Genomic DNA, 20,018 nt, shown 5'->3' on the forward strand with positions numbered 1-20,018 from the left:
TCCAGTGTGCCCCCAACACCTCTGTTTCCAAGATGGCATAGGTCTGGGACACACTGGAGGAGCTCTGGGCACCTCCCCTGGGAGGTACTGGTCAGGGGAGTGGTCACTCCCCTTTCCTTTGTCCAGTTTCGCGCCAGAGCAGGGCTGGGGGATCCCTGAACCGGTGTAGACTGGCTTATGCAGAGATGGGCACCATCTGTGCCCATCAAAGCATTTCCAGAGGCTGGGGGAGGCTACTCCTTCCCAGCCCTTCACACCTATTTCCAAAGGGAGAGGGTGTAACACCCTCTCTCAGGGGAAATCCTTTGTTCTGCCTTCCTGGGCCAGGGCTGCCTGGACCCCAGGAGGGCAGAAATCTGTCTGAGGGGTTGGCAGCAGTTGCAGTGGAGACCCCAGAAAGACAGTTTATCAGTACCCGGGTTCTGTGCTAGAGACCCGGGGGATCATGGAATTGTCCCCCCAATACCAGAATGGTATTGGGGGGACAATTCGATGATCTTAGACATGTTACATGGCCATGTTCGGAGTTACCATTGTGACGCTATACATAGGTGTAGTGACCTATATATAGTGCACGCGTGCAATGGTGTCCCCGCACTCACAAAGTCCGGGGAATTTGCCCTGAAAGATGTGGGGGCACCTTGGCTAGTGCCAGGGTGCCCACACACTAAGTAACTTTGCACCCAACCTTCACCAGGTGAAGGTTAGACATATAGGTGACTTATAAGTTACTTATGTGCAGTGGTAAATGGCTGTGAAATAACGTGGACGTTATTTCACGCAGGCTGCACTGGCAGGCCTGTGTAAGAATTGTCAGAGCTCCCTATGGGTGGCAAAAGAAATGCTGCAGCCCATAGGGATCTCCTGGAACCCCAATACCCTGGGTACCTCAGTACCATATACAAGGGAATTATATGGGCGTACCAGTATGCAAATGTGAATTGGTAAATGTTGTCACTAGCCTGTTAGTGACGAATTTGGAAAGCAGAGAGAGCATAACCACTGAGGTTCTGGTTAGCAGAGCCTCAGTGAGACAGTTAGGCATCACACAGGGAACACATACAGGGCACATACTTATGCGCACTGGGGCCCTGCCTGGCAGGGTCCCAGTGATACATAGACTAAAACAACATATATACAGTGAAATATGGGGGTAACATGCCAGACAAGATGGTACTTTCCTACAAGGTGCAACAACTCCCGTTCCTCTCCTTTCTAAGTGAGATGCACCATATCCCCCAGAGTCCCTACCAGCATGCAGTAGGCACAGAGACATAGAGATCTGTTGTTGGTGACTCCAGTTTGACCTCGGTGTAAGTGAAATTGCAAGTGAAGGAGCTAAACTAGACCTTACAATTATAGTAGTGCTAATAAGGGTAATGTCAAGGGGTTCAACTAGAAGTGTCTCTGTCCTTACAGGAGACAGAAGAAACACCATCATTGCAAATGTCCCCCAAATCATACATCATGTGCTGTAGGAACCAACAGGAAACAAGGTCTTTTTTGACTGAGGGAAAATATTGTTTGAGGATTGACTCAAACAACTTACCTTAAATCGATAAGTAGACTGGGTGGTAACCCACTTTGTAAAATATCACATCAGATACAGTATGTGGCTCCTGGAATTAAACCCTCAAACATGAAATTCTCGGACTTTTTTCCTTCTTCTTAAGCCTAGAACAAGCCTTTGCCATTCCTTTTATCCATGGCCTCGACCGTATACTTTGTGTTTACTTTCTTTGAACTTTCGGCTACCGAAAAAAACATTTTCTGAAATGATCTTACGGACTAAAAGAATGCCTATTTTCATTTATTTTTCATAATTTTATGATCTGGGATGTAAAGATTTGCAGTATGTTTCCTCTCAGTTGTCCATGTATCCCAGGAGTTAACTGTCTGCCCACTGCACTCCCCTCTTTCTATCCCCCTTCTTTAAAGGTCAGTCCATTGTCCATGTTCTCAGCCTGGGTGTTCACCTCTTGTTAATGTGCAACAAAGTATTTCATTATGGTATTAGCTGATTTTAACTTTTGTGTGCTTTGCTTACAGTGATGCACCAAAGGGCTGCAGGCCAGATGTGCCGGAGGAGGACAGATGTCCACATAAGGGTGGACGGGCAAACTGTAAAGATACAGAGAATATCCAGAGGAAGAAATTGAGGTTTCAATGACATTGAGCAAAGATGGCGAGAGAATGAGGGTGAAGAAGCTGGAAATGAGAGGGACACCTAAGGGGTAAGGATAATGTAGTGGTCAAATATGGAGAGGAAGATGTAAAGAAGACTGGAAGCGTTTAAGCTAAGAACGTTTGGGATGTGAAGGTGTAGGAAATGGGAGGTTGATGGTGGAAAAGAGGTGTGAATGTAAAGGGAACTCAGAAGTACAGCTGAATGAAGTGCAGAGAGAGTTCAGAAAAACAAGAGTGGTAATATTGTACGTAAGAGGTCAAATTTGTGAGATAAAGTGAAGGAATGAGAGAGATGAGGTAAAGTAGGAGAACATAGGCCTGAGAATTTGTGACACATGACAACATTTCTTTGAGCCATGTGAAGCGCATGTTGTGCACATTGTGAAAGTTTATGTGGCAACATATGCTTTATTGCGTGCTCTACTGACTAGCGCAATATCTCTAATACTGCTGCATGGGCATTGATTATGTGTGGCACTTCCATGCTCAAGATGTTTTTAGTGTACTTACTTGTGACATTTTCATGTCTTCTGTGTGACATTTTGAGTGACACTTTGTTGAGTTGAGTTGTTGAGTGGCATTTATACTTCTGTAATTGGTGTTGTAAGTTCTTGGCATTTAGCAAGAACTCCATAAGGAAATACATTCCACAAGCTCACACCCCACCCAAGTCTCCACATACCTATAAATATTCCTCATAGCAGCCTCTTCAGTGTGTTTAATTACAGGACTTCTACAGAGGGTTCAATGCAGAGTCCTATCTTCCTGCCCCCAACACCGAAAACCCAAAGGCTTCAGGGCAGGACCCAGTGGGGAGTCCCCAGCTCTTTAAATCAAGTACAGACAGGTATCATTACCATTTCAAACATCACACTATAAGCACTTCACCAGGTCTCCCTAGGACCCACAATTTCAAACTTAGTAGAGACAGAGGGCCTCAGTTAAATCTTGGTGGATGGGATAGTCATCACATATGTTACATATATCCTTTCGCTGTATTACAAGTGACATAGGATATAATGCACTTGTAATACATTGGACGGTATATCAGTCTTGTTTGTGACAGAGTAACCCATCTGCAAACTCTATGGGGGTCATTCTGACCCGGGCGGGCGGCAGACGCCGCCCGCCTGGCGGGAACCGCCAAATGGCCGCTCCGCGAGGCCATTCTGACTTTCCCGCCGGGCCGGCGGGCGCCCGTCAAGGGAGCGCCCGCCGGCCCAGCGGGAAAGGCCCTGCAACACAGAGGCCGGCTCCGGTGTTGCAGGGGTGCGACGGGTGCAGTTGCACCCGTCGCGATTTTCACTGTCTGCTATGCAGAGAGTGAAAATCATGCTGGGGCCCTGTTAGGGGGCCCCTGCACTGCCCATTCCCAGTGGCATGGGCAGTGCATGGGCCCCCAGGGGCCCCACGACACCCGTTCCCGCCATCCTGTTCCTGGCGGTCAAAACCGCCAGAAACAGGGTGGCGGGAAGGGGGTCGGAATCCCCATGGCGGCGCTGCTTGCAGCGCCGCCATGGAGGTTCAGCCCAGCCAGGGGAAATCCGGCGGGAAACCACCGGATCCCCTTTTCTGACCGCGGCTTTACCGCCGCGGTCAGAATGGGCACTGAAGCATCGCCAGCCTGTTGGCGGTGCTTCCGTTGCCCACGGCCCTGGCGGTTTTAGACCGCCAGGGTCGGAATGAGGGCCTATATCTGGCACAGAGATTCTAGTCCCAGAATAGAACTGCCATTTGCCCGGTGCTAAATGTAAAAGCTTCAGCCAGGCCTCGTGGTTTTCCTAACACAATACTCTACTGTTACTCTGTGTAGGAAACAGGGTTAATAGTTGAGGGGGTGAAACCCTACTCAAGCTGAAACCACAGGTGTTGTCAGGTTGAAACACAAGCAAACCCCAAATTAAGTATGTTTTACCCTCTGGTAGCTTGGCACAAAAGCAGTCAGGCTTAACTTAGAGACAACGTGTAAAGTATTTATGTAGCACACAACACTAACAAAGTGAAAACCCAACACAAGAAAAAGAGAGTAAAATTCAATAAATTATTTTACACCAAAACAACAAAACTCCAATGTGTAGAACCAGAGATATGTCATTTTAAAGATTTAGTTCAAAATTGTGCTTTAAAGCACAAAGCGTGAACTGAGGTTCTCTGGTTACGCTGGATCAAGACAAAGTCACAATTCCAGGCCAACTGCAGTGGAAAGCAAGCCTGATACAGGGACCAAGTTAGCCCGGCTGAGAAATGTACCTTAAATCCTGGTGGCGGTCCCGAGAAGCGATGCGAGGTTCACGTCAGTTATGTGTTGTGCAACGGCGGTTCTGATGAGCTGTGAGGGCTGCAGTGCAGGCTTGCCTCGAGGCTGCATCGTGCTGCGGCGGTTCCAATGAGGAGCTGCAAGGTATGTTTTGAGAAAGTGTTTTGCACTGTCAGTTCCGATGAGCTGTGCAGGCTGCAATGTGGGCTTGCGTCGCACTGCATCGGTTCCGATGAGGTGATACGAAGAGATATGCCTGATTTGCATCCCTCTGCATCGGTCTGAACACACCCACAGCTGAGCTGGCAGACAACCATTAGCCCCACTTCCAATGGTCCAAGACTGAAGGGACGCCACTTGAGGGATTCGAACTCACGGCAGGCAGAGTCCAGGTGCAGGGTTAAAAATTGTTGGAGCCTTTTGTGTTCCTGAGGCCCTGATCAGTAGGGCAGCCAAATAGCCCTTGGAGTCACTCTGGTGGTTCTGGGTTCAAGATACAGGTCCAGTCGTTCTCACTCAGGCAGCAGGACAGAAGAGAAGCAGGGCAGCGGGGCAGTCCTTCTTACAGCAACACATCAGTCTTCCTAAGTCTCCCACATGTCCATAAGTGCACTGCAGATTTAGATCTGAGGGCTCAATATTTATACATGGTGCCCACTTTGAAGTGAGAGATGCTCCTAGAGTACTCTCCTACAGAGGTGTCTGAAATTTCCTGCGTTCCTGCCTTGGCCTCACCTTGTCTGGGGGCTCAAAAGACTAGTGTGAAACCCTTTGTGAATATGCTGAGGCAGAGTCTTTGTAAAGTGCAAGTGTGGAAGGTACTAGCTCTGCCCCTTATCAAGTGATCTATCCTGCCAACACCTCTTTCACCTTTGTCACACTGTCTGTGAGCAATACACAAAGAGTAACTGCCAGCTACACCTAGTCATGTAACCCAGAATATAGGCTCCAGGCACCAAATGGTTGGGACAAGAAAATGCCAACTTTCTAAAAGTGGCAATTTCGGAATTGTGACTTAAAATCCACCCTTAGCTTTATAAAAGGGTTTTAAATTACAACTCTTAAGAGACCAACTTCAACTTTTCTACCTGCTCCCAACTGAAAGTGAGGACTTGTGAAATTTAATAAGATAACCCAATATTATCCCGTGAGAGAGGCAGGCCTTGCAGTAGCAATAAACACATTTAAGAGTTTTTCGCTACCAGGCAGGAGCATAATAGGCACCCCCGCAGCTCCTGCGGTGCGTGGTGACCCTAGTCTTCTATGCATAAAGGGCCCCCCCTCAGCTTGTCAACTCAATAGTGTGTATATTGCAACGGAGCCCATCACCATTCCCTGCAGGTGGGGGCTAAGCTTTCCTTACGCCACTGAACAGATGCACCTTGTGTTCTTCTGTTGAAGCCTTTCTTCCGATGCTCAGCGCTGCTCTCACTCCATCCGTCTCGCGGGCTCATCTTGTTTCAGGTGCATGGCCCTGCCCCTCAGCAGACGCAGAGCAACTCCAACCTTATCTCCCCATTCCTGCGCTCACTCCAGCAAGTCGCTGAGTTAGCGACCCTCTATGCAGTCATCCCAGGGGCTCTTTCTCCTGCGTCAACATCTCAGGGGCTACGGCACCAGGATGCCGCGGAGTCACATTCTGCGCCTTGCTCAGTCCGGCCTCCCCATTCAATAGTATACGTGCTATAAAGCTCCCAACAAGCTATTTTTGGGCCAGTCTGGGGTTTACAGTTGAGCCCACTCCTTCTACCCTGTTTCCCAGGCCTGCTTTCCCCAGAGGGAAATCTCCACCACCTGGTGCGCTCAAGCTGCTAGCTTTGAAGATTTCATAATGTACTGATGTTTGTGGGGGCTTTGAGAACATGTTATCAGGCTCAATCTGGAGTCACAGGTCCCAGGCACCCAATGGATGCGTGTGTCACTCTGAAGCAGCTTTAGTAGGCACAGGGACCAGAGTTTGGATACATTTAGAAAACATCTAGCTGAGTTGTACAGAATTTCTTAACCAATCACTATGGGGAAGGTGAAGTGTGTACATTATCCACTGTCCTGTCATGGGTGGTGCACGCGAACAATTTATATTTGATTAAAGAAGCAAAGACTAACATTATTGATTTGACCATCTCAGGAGTTTGATTAGCTGGAGCCTGGTGTATAAAGGGGCTTGGCGATTGCAAAGACTGTAATTGACAAAATAGTGGGCTTTCCCAGGTTTCAATGGACATAAGGTACATTACGAGTCACAAGTGTTTTCCAACTCACAATGTACACTTTGCGACTCATTACAAATCATAAGGAAAAGGGCGCATGAAGAGTGCACCATCTTCCGTGCAATTCACTGTAAAATATGTACTTGCTCGCTTGACTCCTGACACCTGAAAGGGAGATACAGGGCGGCTTTAGCACTGGTGGCGCCCCGTGTAACAGTTTTCTTTTTTGGCGCCCCCAACCCCATGACCACCTCCTTGGATTCACTCACTACCACCTGGCAAAGGTGCCCCTCATCTCGCCATAACCCCATTTTAGGTACATTCATTTGTTTTAAAAGCACCTGTAAACTAAGGCTATCCACATAAAATATAGGGGGTCATTCTGACCCTGGCGGTCCGAGACCGCCAGGGCAAAAATGACCAAAGCACCGCCAACAGGCTGGCGGTGCTTTTTCTGTATTCTGACCGCGGTCGCACCGCCCGGGCCGGCGGTTTACCGCCGTTTATGCCCCGGCGGTGATAATCCGCCAGGGCAGCGCTGCAAGCAGCGCTGCCCTGGGGATTATGACCCCCTTACCGCCAGCCTGTTTCTGGCGGTTTTCACCGCCAGGAAGAGGCTGGCGGTAAGGGGTGTCCATGGGCCCCCTAACAGGGCCCCGGCCAGCTTTTCACTGTCTGCATAGCAGACAGTGAAAAGCGCGACGGGTGCAACTGCACCCGTCGCACGGCCGCAACACCGCCGGCTCCATTAGGAGCCGGCTCCTGTGTTGCGGCCTCATTCCCGCTGGGCCGGCGGGCGCAAACTTGGTTTGCGCCCGCCGGCCCAGCGGGAATGTCGGAATGGGGGCCGCTGGAGTGCGGCCGCATTGGCAGGCGGCGGTAGCCGCCCGCCATGGTCGGAATGACCCCCATAGTTCTGTTCTTTGCAGCAGGCATATTAACCCTTTACGCTACTTTAGGCGAGTCAAAGCTTCCGCTAGACAAAACTCCCATCTCTCGCCCTAGCAGGATTATTAATCACAAGAGGTAGCTTGACATTTTAATTGCTTCGTGAAGGCTGGGTGCACAAGGAACTTTTCAGCAGGTGCTTTTAAATCACAAGTTTCTAAGTTATTGCTAAACACAGCACCCACCTGAGGTCAGCGCCCCCTAATCCAGGCCAGCACCAGGTGTGACCACACCGCTTGCACCGCCCTAAAGCCGGCCCTGGGTGGTTATATACAGGGCCAGCTTTAGGGTGGTGTGAGAGGTGCGGCCGCACAGGATGCTGACCTGGATTGGGGGTGCTGAGCTCAGGGGGGCGCTGTGTTTAGCAATAACTTAGAAACTTGAGATTTAAAACCACCTGCTGAAATATTCCCATTGCAGCTTTCAGGAAACCATTCAAATGTCAAGATAGCTCTTGTGATTCATGTTACTGCTAGGGCTAGAGAGATGGGAGTTTTGTCTGAGGCAGTTTTGACTCACCATAAAGTAGCACAGAGGGTTGAAGTGCCTGCTGCAAAGAACAGAACTATATTTTATGTGGATAGGTGAGTGGATTAGTAAAGCCAGCCTTTACAGGCGCTTTAAAACAAATTAGCATATGTGAAAGGGAGGCTATGGAGGGATGAGGGGAACATTTGCCGGGTGGTAGTGAGGGAATCCGAGGAGGTGGTCATGGGGTTGGAGGTGCCAAAAAAGACTGTCGCACAGAGCGCCACCAGTGCTAAAGCCGGCCCTGGTTATATACATTTGCAAATTTGGGAGCTGTCCGTGTGGGACACCTTTGGATTTGTGAACGGGGGCTCGGGCACTACGGGAGCAAACAGAGGTCCCAATGCCCGTTGCATCGGGACAGCTTTTCTTTTTGAACTGCAGCCCCTGAAAGATTTTGAGAAGTTTACCGAATGTGTTTTTTTCTCTTTGAGGAATCATTGTAATATTTGTTGCATTGCAAAAATAATCGCAGTTCGCGCAGTAGATTCTGTGCAAAATGTAATTAGTTGTGGTATAAAATATAAAAAAATGAGATAGGCCAAGGAGTCTGAGGAAATGAGGGTGCTTTTTAATTTCCTTACACTAAACAATGGATGTATCTTCTCGAGGGAACAGTCGCATGAAGCAACACCACTCACTAACATAAAGCGTGTGCTTTAATGTGGGGGAATTCTATTTAATGCACTTATAAAATAGCAAACCTTTTTTATTGTGTTCTTTATTTGTGTCGAGGGAGCACCTTTCAATGTTGGAGTGTGATGCTATTCAAAGAACGTCAATTGTTTTTAATGTTTGAAACAGTTCAGTGTGCTCATAAGACCCTCTCTCGGGAAATTTGCTTCTTTGTAAAGTTCTCTGATACTCTAAGGCAGTGGCTCCTAACCTGGGTTTCACAGACCACTGGAGGTCCACAACACCTATTCAGGAGGCAGTGCCTAATTTGATCCAGTGGTTGAGTTGGGGGCCATCAGCACTGATTTTTTGGGGACCAGCCCTTATTTTTATACATCAGACATTTACCAAGATCAAAATAGGCAAAAAACAAAATAGAACAAGCCTAAAGATAAACAAGCATGAACCAATAAAATAAGCAAGTACGAACTGTAAGCACCATGGCTGCCATCAGTGCGAAGGAGAGACACAAAAGAAAAAAAGTAGTTCGCTCTCAGTCAAACATATCAGCAATTTTCCAGTAATTCATGTGACAGGGTGGGTCCCCAAGGGGGTAACAAAAACACCCCAAGGCGGGAGAAACGTGAAGCATTTACCAATGTCATCAAAGGATTTTTAAAAGGCAAGCCCACAAACGAGTGAAAGTGATGGACGCGTTTAAAAGCCGACAGGTAGATTACAATACGTCAGAAAAGCAGCACTTGCAAGCTGCTATGCTCGACCTAAAAATGGAGGAAGAGAAAGACGAAGAAAAAAAGGATGAAGTAAGAAGGCAGGAACTTGCAAGAGTAAGATAAATGGACAGGAAATGTCTGGTATAGGGTTAAAAACACAAAAGGTGAATTCAAGCCTACCACCCTTGGTATTTGGCCCGCCGACATTTAATTGCACCGGTTGCGGTCTTCTGAGCAGAGTTTTTGGGGACCGGCACTCATTCTTTTACAAATTAGGAAATGTCAGGGAGTCTGCAACTGTTTAGGTAATTAAGTTATATAAATTAAATAATATTAGCAGATTAATAATGTGTATCTCCAGAAAAAAGCAAAATTTTAAATTTTAAAATACTCTGTAAATGTCGAGGAATTAGGTATTCGAGGCTAAAACTTAAGTTGCTATCCTTAGCTTGATTTGTGGGAGCAGAGCAAGTAAGGCAAATATATTCTATTTGCAGCAGTCGGTGCCATCAAACAAAGCACTTGCATGTGCAAACATAAAGAATAGGGTCCTCAGTTTCTAAACCACATCTCTTCCCAAGTCCAGGCTTCCTAGTTTATATGGAAGGCTAAAATGCAGGTCACTCTGAAGGTGTGGCCTATTTTAATATGCTATGCTTGTTCATGGTGAATTAGGCTCGGTATTCAGATTTAACCCCTTCAAACAGTTGTGATTGAGCCTGGCACACCTTTTTATATGGTCTGACTCAGACTCTGTCTACAACAGATAAAGTCAGTGCAACACTTTGGAGCACAGGTAAGCTACATGTGTCTGTCTGAGTGTGTATGGGCTGAGGGGGCATTCTATAGAATGCTGAGTGTGGGTGCTGTGATGCTGTGAGAATGTGATGATGCATGGAATGTTGGGGTCAGTGTGCTGGGTGATGCCTTGGAGGTGATGACAGCTGAAGGGAGAAAGGAGCCCTAACAGGACATTTCAGGCTCCGGCTACAATAACAGGGCCTAACATTAAGTAAAGAAACACCTCCCACCTGAATGGTTCCAGACTCTTGCCTGGACTTTGCCCTCCAACTATAACAGCTCACATACTACTTGCTTGTTGTCATTTCACCAGAGTCACAGTGTAGACCTGCAAGTAGAGGGTGCGTTTCAGTTGAGGAAGAAAACTTGGAAGACAGCAACCACAGACTACACTGGGCCTGATTCCCAAAGGTTAACCTACACATTTAAGTTTACTATTTGTTTGGTATTCACAAACTACAAGTTTCATTTTGCTGAAAGTAATTTTACAACCATGAAGACGACGCAATCCGGGTGGAGAACTCCGCACATAAAAAGATAGGGCAGGCACATCCTTTTAATGTGCAGAGTTATCCGCCCTACTGTGGAGTCTCCACAGCCATCACTTTACTGCTAGTGAAACGTGAGGCACTGCACACAAGGACTCGCATTAAACCGTATAAAGACACACACAAGTTTGTCAAAATCAATAGGGTCTTAGCCAGCCGTTGTGTCATAAATTCTTAACACAGGGTTCCCACAGGGGCATCTTCCTCTAGTCACATGCTGTGCAGGGGTAAGAGCAGGGTAGATAAATATGTATGTATAACAAGCATTGGCAAAGTCAATAGGTCTCGTCTATGCAAGAGCTATAGGCTTTACCAATGTGTTTTAGCCATGCTGTTCACCATAGCTGAATACACTGGAGTGGCATAGAGTAGAGTGGACTGCTGTAGAGTGCACTGGCATACAGTGTTGCAGATATAGTGGTGTACAATGCAGTAGCATTGAAATCAGCATCGTACAATGCAGCATCGTAGAATGCAGTGGCGCAGATTAAAGTGGTGCATAGAGTGCGCAGGTGCAGAATTGAGTGGTGCAGAGTGGAGTGGTGCAGAGCAGTGTGGCCTAGAGTAGAGCGCAGTGGCATAGAGTGCAGTGGAATAGAGTTGAGTGGTACAGCGTGGAGTGGCATAGACTTGGGTGATGCAGAGGGCAGTGGTGCAAAGAAGAGTCAAGTGGCTTAGAGTGCAGTGGAGTAGAGTGCAGAGCAGAGTTGAGTGGCATAGAGGGCGGTGGCATAGAGTGGTGCAGAGTAGAGTAGCATAGAGTGGTGCAGAGTAGAGTATAGTACCATAGAGTGCAGTGTCACAGAGTAGAGTAGTGCAGAGTAGAGTGGCCTAAAGTTCAGTGGCGAAGAATGCAGTGTTGCAGAGAAGACTGTCAGAGTGAAGTGGTGTAGAGTGGAGTAGAGTGGTGTAAAGAGCAGTGGAATAGAGTACAGTAATGCAGAGTAGAGTGCAGTGGCTTAGAGTGCAGTGTTATAGAGTGCAGTTGTGTAGGGTGCATTGGTGTAGAGTGCAGTGGTTAAAAGTAGAGAGGTGTAGAGTGTAGTGGTATAAAGTGGGGTGCTACAGAGTGGAGTAGAGTGGTGTAGAGAGCAGTGGCATAGAGTACAGTGATGCAGAGTAGAGTGCAGTGGCGTAGAGTGCAGTGATATAGAGTGCAGTTGTGTAGGATGCATTGGTGTAGAGTGCAGTGGTTAAGAGTAGAGAGGCATAGAGTGCAGTGGCATAAAGTGGAGTGGTACAGAGTGGAGTAGAGTGGTGTAGAGTAAATTGTTTCAGAGTAGAGTGAAGTGACATACAGTGGAGTGGTGCAGGGCAGAGTGCAGTTGTATAGAGTGGCATAGAGTGTCATGGCGTAAAGTGGTGTAGAGTGCAGTGGCATAGAGTGCAGTGGTGCAGAGTAGATTACAGTGGCGTACATTGGATTGGAGTAGAGTGCAGGGGTGCAGAGTAGATTACAGTGGCGTACATTGGATTGGAGTAGAGTGCAGGGGTATAGAGCTGAGTGCTACAAAGTAAAGTGCATTAGCATAGAGTGTATTGGCGTAGAGTGTAGTGGCATAGAGTTTGCAATCTTGCAGAGTAGTGTAGAGTACAGTGGCGTAGAGAGGAGTTGTGCAGAGTAGATTGGTCTGGTCTAGACTAGAGTGGTGTAGAGTGCAGTGGCAAAGAGTGCAGTGGTGTAGAGTAGAGTGGCGAAGAGGTCATTGGCAGAGTAAAGTGGTACAGGGTAGAGTAGAGAGATGTAGTGTGAAGTGGCGTAGAGTGCAGTGGTGTAGAGTGGAGAGGTGCAGAGGGCAGTGGCATGGAGTGGTGTAAAGTGGAGTGGTGAAGAGTTGAGTGTAGTTGTGTGGAGTGGTGCAGAATAGTGTGGAGTGGCGTAGAATGGAGCATTTATGATGTAGTAGCACATTGCCATTACATAAAACACATTTTCAATTGAAATTACCATTACATTTGCACAGACATACAGTTTTACTAATAAAACTTTATAGTGCACAGACAGAAATGTGTGGAAATGGCATCACCTAGTTTAACGATTCATTTTGATCACATTAAAGTATTTGTTTCCAACACACTTCAGAAATAACAAAAAATTTGCTTCATTTTTGCGTTCATAATTCTGATATATTCTGAAATACTTACACAGTTCATTTAAATGTTGTTGTGTGCTAGAAAAAAACTCTTTCCTACCCCCAGTACCAAGCAAGATTAGCACATAAATCCTCTCACTTTGAAGTCAGAGAAAGAAAAGTAAACAAGCGCCCTTGGAAGACAGTACCTGACATTTGATTTCTGTCTTTGAATGCACAGCCAATGTGATGAGATAGGAACAAGATTTGACGGCCTGTTAGCAGAAAGCGAGTTTGTGGAAGAAGATAGAAAACATGGTTTAGGCAACGGGAGGGATGAACTGAACCTGGAGAGCCTAAAACAAATAAAGCCAGCAAATGGAAATCCAGAAAGTGTGAGTTACAAACCACAAAGACAATGGTAATCAACAAGCGGAATGCATTCCTAGGTCAACTTTCTGAAAGTCCACAAGGTGACTTTAGCTAACCAGACAGCTGTGCTGTCTGGTGGTAGGCTGTGACCTAAAAATTATTGCATTCAGTTGTAATCAAAAAGAGTAGAAGAATGTCTGCATAAAAACATAGTAATGAGTATATCTGCAGATCACTGGTAAATAGCATTAGAATTAAACTACAAAAGATGTAGCCTGGAAAACGGATCAAGCTCCGGTTTCCATTTCTATTAAAAGTGAGCAATATCATACAGTCTCAATGCCCTCAGTGTCCAGTAGCTCCCTAACACACTTGTATTATAAACAATGAATAGTATACAGATTAATGCAGTAGAATCCTAAGTGATTTGAATAGAAATATCCAAAATGAATATTCTTTAGGCAGTTCATTCTGCGACCTCCCTCCAAATTGTTATTTTACAAGTCGACCTACTACTACATTATTTCCTTTTGCAAAATAATTTAGTAGTCTCAAAAAGCATGTACACAAATTGCACCCATTTTTTGATACCACACTTTTAGTATATATATTTTAGTATATATGGCCCAGTGTTGCTCGTGTTGTTGCTGCCTGTCTGTCCTACTGCCTCTATTGAGAAAGCAGATTAATTGCAACACTGCATATTAACAGGCCTGTATTTTCTCTATCCCCCTTGCTGATTCTGTGGACGCAAATACACCTTCTCCAAATATACAAGAAGTGGGGTAAGAATAGTAAAAGATGCTGCCCTTTAAGTTTGGGGTATATTTCTATGCCTCCCCTCTGCTTGTGAGTGGAAGTATGGATATACGGTTACTCCCCGGAGGCATGGAAATATTTGGAAGCATAAACTGTTAGAACACCAACACCACCTGCTTTGGAATTGTAAAGGCAAAATCTTTTTAATGTACATTGAGGAGAGAAAATGATATACGGGATAAGGTACCCCCTTCTCTACATTATGAGGATATTGTAAATCACCAAGGAGTTCCAAGACCATATAGAATCTGAGACAGGAAAACAAGTGCCTTTATCCCTTAATATGTGGACTTCTGCCTCCTCCTTTTCACAATACAAGACATAGGTGACAAGTGATCCTGGTTAAGTGTGACATCTTGTGTGGATTTTGCCTTTTTAGCCCACAGAGTTTTGAATGTTGGGATTTGTAATGTTGAAACAACACTATGGCCCTCATTATGGCATCAACAGTTTCCTCAGCCCACCAAAATATGGCTACTGCAGGATTTCCGCCGTAATAAGGGCGCCTGGGGGGTGTTGTGTGTGAGTGTGTGGTGTCTGCGTGTGTGAAAGAATGTGTGTGTGCGTTGTGTGTATGCGTCTGTGAGTGTTGTGGTGTATGCGTGGTTGTATGCATGTGAGTTAATGTGTGTATGAATGTTATGGTGAGTGCGTGTCTGCATGTCAGAGTGTGTGCGTGTAAGCATGTGTGAGCGAATGCGTGTATGGATGAGTGTGAGTGAATGCGTGTATGGATGAGTGTGAGTGAACGCGTGTATGGATGTGGTAGTGCATGGGTGTGTGTGTGCATGATTGTGGGGAGGGTGTGTTGGGGGTGGTGTGATTCTAGGGGCAGTGGGGGTTGGGGGGCAGTGTGATTCTAGGGGGGGTTAGGTGATTGCTGGGGGGGGTGTAGGAGCCTTCTACCAGTGACAGGGAAGTTATTCCCTGTCACCGGTAGTCCTACCTCCATGGTTTTCGTGGCAGCGGTACCGCTGCGAAAACCACTGCAGTAGGCCGGCTCATTATACCACAGGCAGTCATGTGTAGACTGCCGGGTCGGAGATCCACATCTCTGGCCCGGCGGTTCATGCCGCTGTGGCGGTATGAGTGGTGATGTAGCGGATTGGCTGTGGCCAACCCACCTCACTCATAATGTGGTGGTATACACCACCAGCCTGTTGGCGGTGATACCCGCCACATTAACCCAGGCGGTCAAAAGACCGCCAGGGTTAAAATGAGGGCCTATATGTCCCAGAATGCAACATGCTGCAGGATTAAAATACAGGCATCACACATAACTCTGGGTTGCCTAGCAGCTATGCTTAGGCAGCCTCCAAGAATCAGCAGTTCTACCCTATCCAGGAAACAAAAATAATATATTGTTTTGATCATTCCTGCAGACTGCCTAAGACAGCTTGCATTCCTTCCGTGAGCTAAGAAGGGAAGTTGGAATGTGGTTCTCCAAGCACTGTCTCTGTGAAGGGCCAGCTTATTTTACAAACTGTTGCTGGCCCACTAATGGTGTTTGGAGAGTGAGAGAGACACACACACACAGACACACACACTCTCTCTCTCTCCTTCTCCCTCTCTTTTCTTTCGTATTGTGGTGCCCCTTGAGCACTGTAGCATCACTAGTTCGTTGCAAAAACTTATAACAAGCGACTGTATGAATTATTTACTTAATACAGGTGCCTCCTGGTGTCAGAAAGCACCTCCAAATAGAAAATCTTCAACATATTATAAATCAGATATTCATGTGTAATCAAGCGGTTGTTACTGTGATTCCATACTGACAGCTGCAATGTATGCATGTATGTGGTTTTTTTACAGTACAAATGTAGCCAAAAGGCAACGAGCGAGTACTGTACCGGGTCAAAGACAAGCATAAAGTCAACGAGGAGAGATAGCGGGGTTGTGAATGGTTAATGCATTGTGATTGTGAGGCTTCCTACCTTTGTCAGGGGTTCATCACATCAGTAAAACCTACAACATGTTCTTTGAAGAATTTCATCTTCAACTCTTTCCAAAATTGGAGCAGCGCTTGGGGCGGTCCTGATAGATATGAAGATGTGTTCTAGAGCCTGGGTGCTTAGATGTAAAAGGCCTGCTGCCTTGTTTTTCCTATGTTTACACTTCTTGGTGTGCAGTCTGATGGTGTCCTGGCTGCAGGTGTGCCAGGAACCACCATAGAGGGTGAGCTTCTGCAACATAAGCAGAGGTGGTGGTAATGATAGCTTTGTAATGATAGCTTTGTAAAAGATGTTTTGAAGAGGCTGTTGGCTGCCAAAGGAAGAATGGAGTGCCATCAGAATGTGATCATATTTCTCAAGGTCCTGGATGAGACATGCTGCACATAGGTTCCTCTTAGGCAGGGTCAGGTGACGCCATGGAGCAGGCCATTACCAGAATGTAGATGCAAGAGTATACCAAGGCTTGAACAGCAGTTCTAATGTCGCTTTCTGGAATAAGTATTTTCATTTCCTTCAGAAGAAAGAGCTGTGGTACCAGGCCATCTTTGTTATTTTGGCAATGTGTGCTTTGAGGTTGAATTTGGTGTCCAGGGTGAGTCTAAGTAACTTGGCATTCAGTGAAAGTTGGGGTTCGAAGCCATCAAGGTTCATGTCATTGAGCCAAGTTTGTACTATTTCTTGTTTGTTGTTTTTATCGAAAGACCAGGAGTTCTTTCTTGATTGGCACTTCAGGTAGGTGCTGGACATTCATATGACTCTATCTTAACATTACAACATTCACAATTACTGATTGCAGACTGACTGTAGGCCTATTGAGCCCGCCAGTGTTTCCACTCCTTAGTTGAAACACACTGATATGTTGAGAAGAGGTGGGTACATTGGAAGATGCATGCCTAGCATGATGTCTAGACATGTCAGCTACCTTCAGACCTCTTTAGTCCAGGTATGCTCACTCCAGTGACTCTTATGTCTAGTCATTACATACATTACACACCTTATTGGGAGCAATGGTGACTTCCTGTCTTAGGTTCTAGCATTGCCTGACATTAACAGTCAGCACCGGAACTTGCACACTACTCTTTTCACACTGAAGTGGGGGGCACGCAGACACAGACAAGGCACCTTCACATACACAGGACAGATCCCAGCACAGGATACAGCAGACACCCGACTTCATTCATGGGAGTTCCAGACTCTGCAGTGCAAGGTTCTGCTCAGACTTAGATTGGCAGACCCATTCTGCAATGACAATCCTTGGCTTGAATTCACTTTGCGAGCAGACTGCTTTACTAAGAGGGCTTCTGAAAGACAAGCCCATGTGCAGACTTCCTGAAGTTAGATTCTTGAAGGGTATTCTTATCCCATAAACATAGAGATGTTGTGCTCAGTAGAAGTGCGAATCCTTTTGTCTAGTTTTCTGGTCCTACTTGCTTCAGTGAACTTGAGTGTCAGTGAACTTTACATATAACACCCAAGAGTTCCAGATCGCGAAATACAGAGAACATGGCACGGTCCAACAGAGGTTTTGGGGAAAAGGGCTATCATGTGTATGGGTAGGAGAGAAACTATCAGAAAACGTGGATAAGGAGGAGGTAGGTTAAGGAATGGGAAAATGCGAGTGACTTAGGTGTTGAATAGCCAAGTCTTCAGTATTTTACATATTTGGAGCAGGCTTTTTAAAATATTTTTATAACCAGGTTTTTTGATGTTTAATATAACCCAATGTTAGTTTAAATTGTATCAAAGCCATACATAAGTAATGAGTGGTCACAATATATGCAGCATATAATGAGTAATCACAATATATGCATCTTAAAACCATACGCAAATCAGTCATTGTAATCAGGACACTGCAGAATGTTTGATTAACCAAAGTGATCATGCCATGGCCCCATATCCTCCAGTATTATGCAGAGAATCCTCTAGCTCTCTAAATCATCTTTTCTGGTGGGGCACAGTGGTCCATTCCATTCACCCATAGCTCCAGTGGTGGGGCACCATGTAACTGGCAATGTCAAGCTACATCTCACTTGCCAGTAGAAAACCTAAGCTACTTAAGGATCATGAGCCCCAGGGAAAGAGGCCTTTGTGGAATCTCAGATACTAAGCAAGATAGTTCTACGGAGAGAGAGAAGCTCTTGTGAGCAATTTAGTCACCTCAGAGTGAGATTTGAATGTTTTTGACTGTACGAAAAATTCTTCTTTGCTTCTGAGATTTTTCAAACCAATTAATATTTTTAGGGTGGACCGGTTGAAAGACGCTTGTTGAAGTGCTTTGAAGAATAAGCAATTTTTTTCTGATCCTGAGCTGGTCTTCATTTTTTTTTTTTGCATCATACATATGAAGTCTATTTGCAGGTGGGTTTTGTCTTTCTCTGCTTGCCTTTTTGTTTGATCTAAAGCTGCTGATATTGAACACTGCCTGAGACCTATGTAAGGAATGCAAGCATTTTGACAAGCTTAGCTAAGGGTAAAGGGATTGATACACAATAAAGAATGATATGTATTGTTTTTCACACAAAAAACACCATCTAATGCAAATAAACAAATGTAACTCTTTTGTTAGAATATAGATCTGTAGATGTTGTCTAGATAGTAATTTAACCAGTCTTTTTGGCCTCTGGACTTTGGGTGATAACTAGTAGTCATTCATTCCTGTAAGTCTAACGTGTTGCAGAGGTGCCTCCAAAACTCCTATTGAATGACACATGTGAATGACACAAGTCGTTAATAAACAATGTGTAACCTTATTGTTGTGATGCACCTAGTGGAAGTGAAGTAACTAAACTTGTTAATGGATTCCACAGTTTCCAGAATAGCATCAAGCCTTCGGGATGGTCAGAAGTTAAATTTAAAACTTACATAGATGACGTGTTATGATTCTGTGAAAGTAGGCATAGGCTCTGAGAGCAGCAATCCCTGTGGTGGATGCCTTTTGGGTTACCTCTCCCAGAAAACCTCACGTTTTAACATATTACATAACCTGCAACTTTATGACTGACCACCAAAAATCACATGAAATCACTTTGAGTTTAATAGATGCCTTTACAACCAGTCACTTTTTTATCATGGCATCAAGCTGAAACCTGTTTACGTGTTACATTGTTCAAGAGATAAGATCCAAATGCAAATCCGACAATCTCAGAAACCAAAATAAAACAGAACACCAATGCCATTGACAGCTCTCTTCAAGGTCGGGATGCACAGCCTCAATCCTACATAGGACCCTTCAACAGTAAACAGCCAATAGTAACGTGATCAACAATTAAGATCAGGAAGCACATCAATAACACCAAAGTTTCTACTGTCATCTATGCAATACTATCTGGCAAAGTACTCAAGCGGACATGTTTCTTCACCCTGACCATTCGGTAACCTATTGATTCCCTTTGGGCCACATCCCGGAGAGACATCTTTCAAACCGCATTAATAAAATACATCATCTTACTCACACAAGTCATCTTCCCCCACACCGTACCCACCAGACAGATCCTCTCTCTGCAGAATAAGGTCAATTTTGAACTTCATAGCCTGGCCAAATATAAGCTTATCACCCACTTTCCATTCCAAGACAGGATATTAAAAAGGCTGTGACTTCCCAACTACATTAGCACTTCATCATCAATAACCTTGCACAGGCCTAGCAGTCGGGATTTTGGCCCACTGAGTACTGCAGAGACAACAACCATCCAAGTGGTTGACAATGCTCTCCACATGATAAAGAATAGCGACCACTGTGTCCTCATCCGTCTGAGACTCTTTATACTGGTTGCCCTGGTCGACCATCACGCTATATTCAACATTCTCTCATGAAGAGTGGTTTTCAATTCCCTGTCTTATGTAGATTCACTTTTTAAAACAGCAATGGACGATACTTTTGCAAATGAACACATCAGATTACAAGGCAATCCCTACAACATGTATCTCAAGAATCAGTCTATTCCACTGGCATCTTCATCTCCCTCGTGGAACTTC

This window comes from Pleurodeles waltl, chromosome 11 (assembly GCF_031143425.1).
Source record: "Pleurodeles waltl isolate 20211129_DDA chromosome 11, aPleWal1.hap1.20221129, whole genome shotgun sequence".
Lineage (NCBI taxonomy): Eukaryota > Metazoa > Chordata > Amphibia > Caudata > Salamandridae > Pleurodeles > Pleurodeles waltl.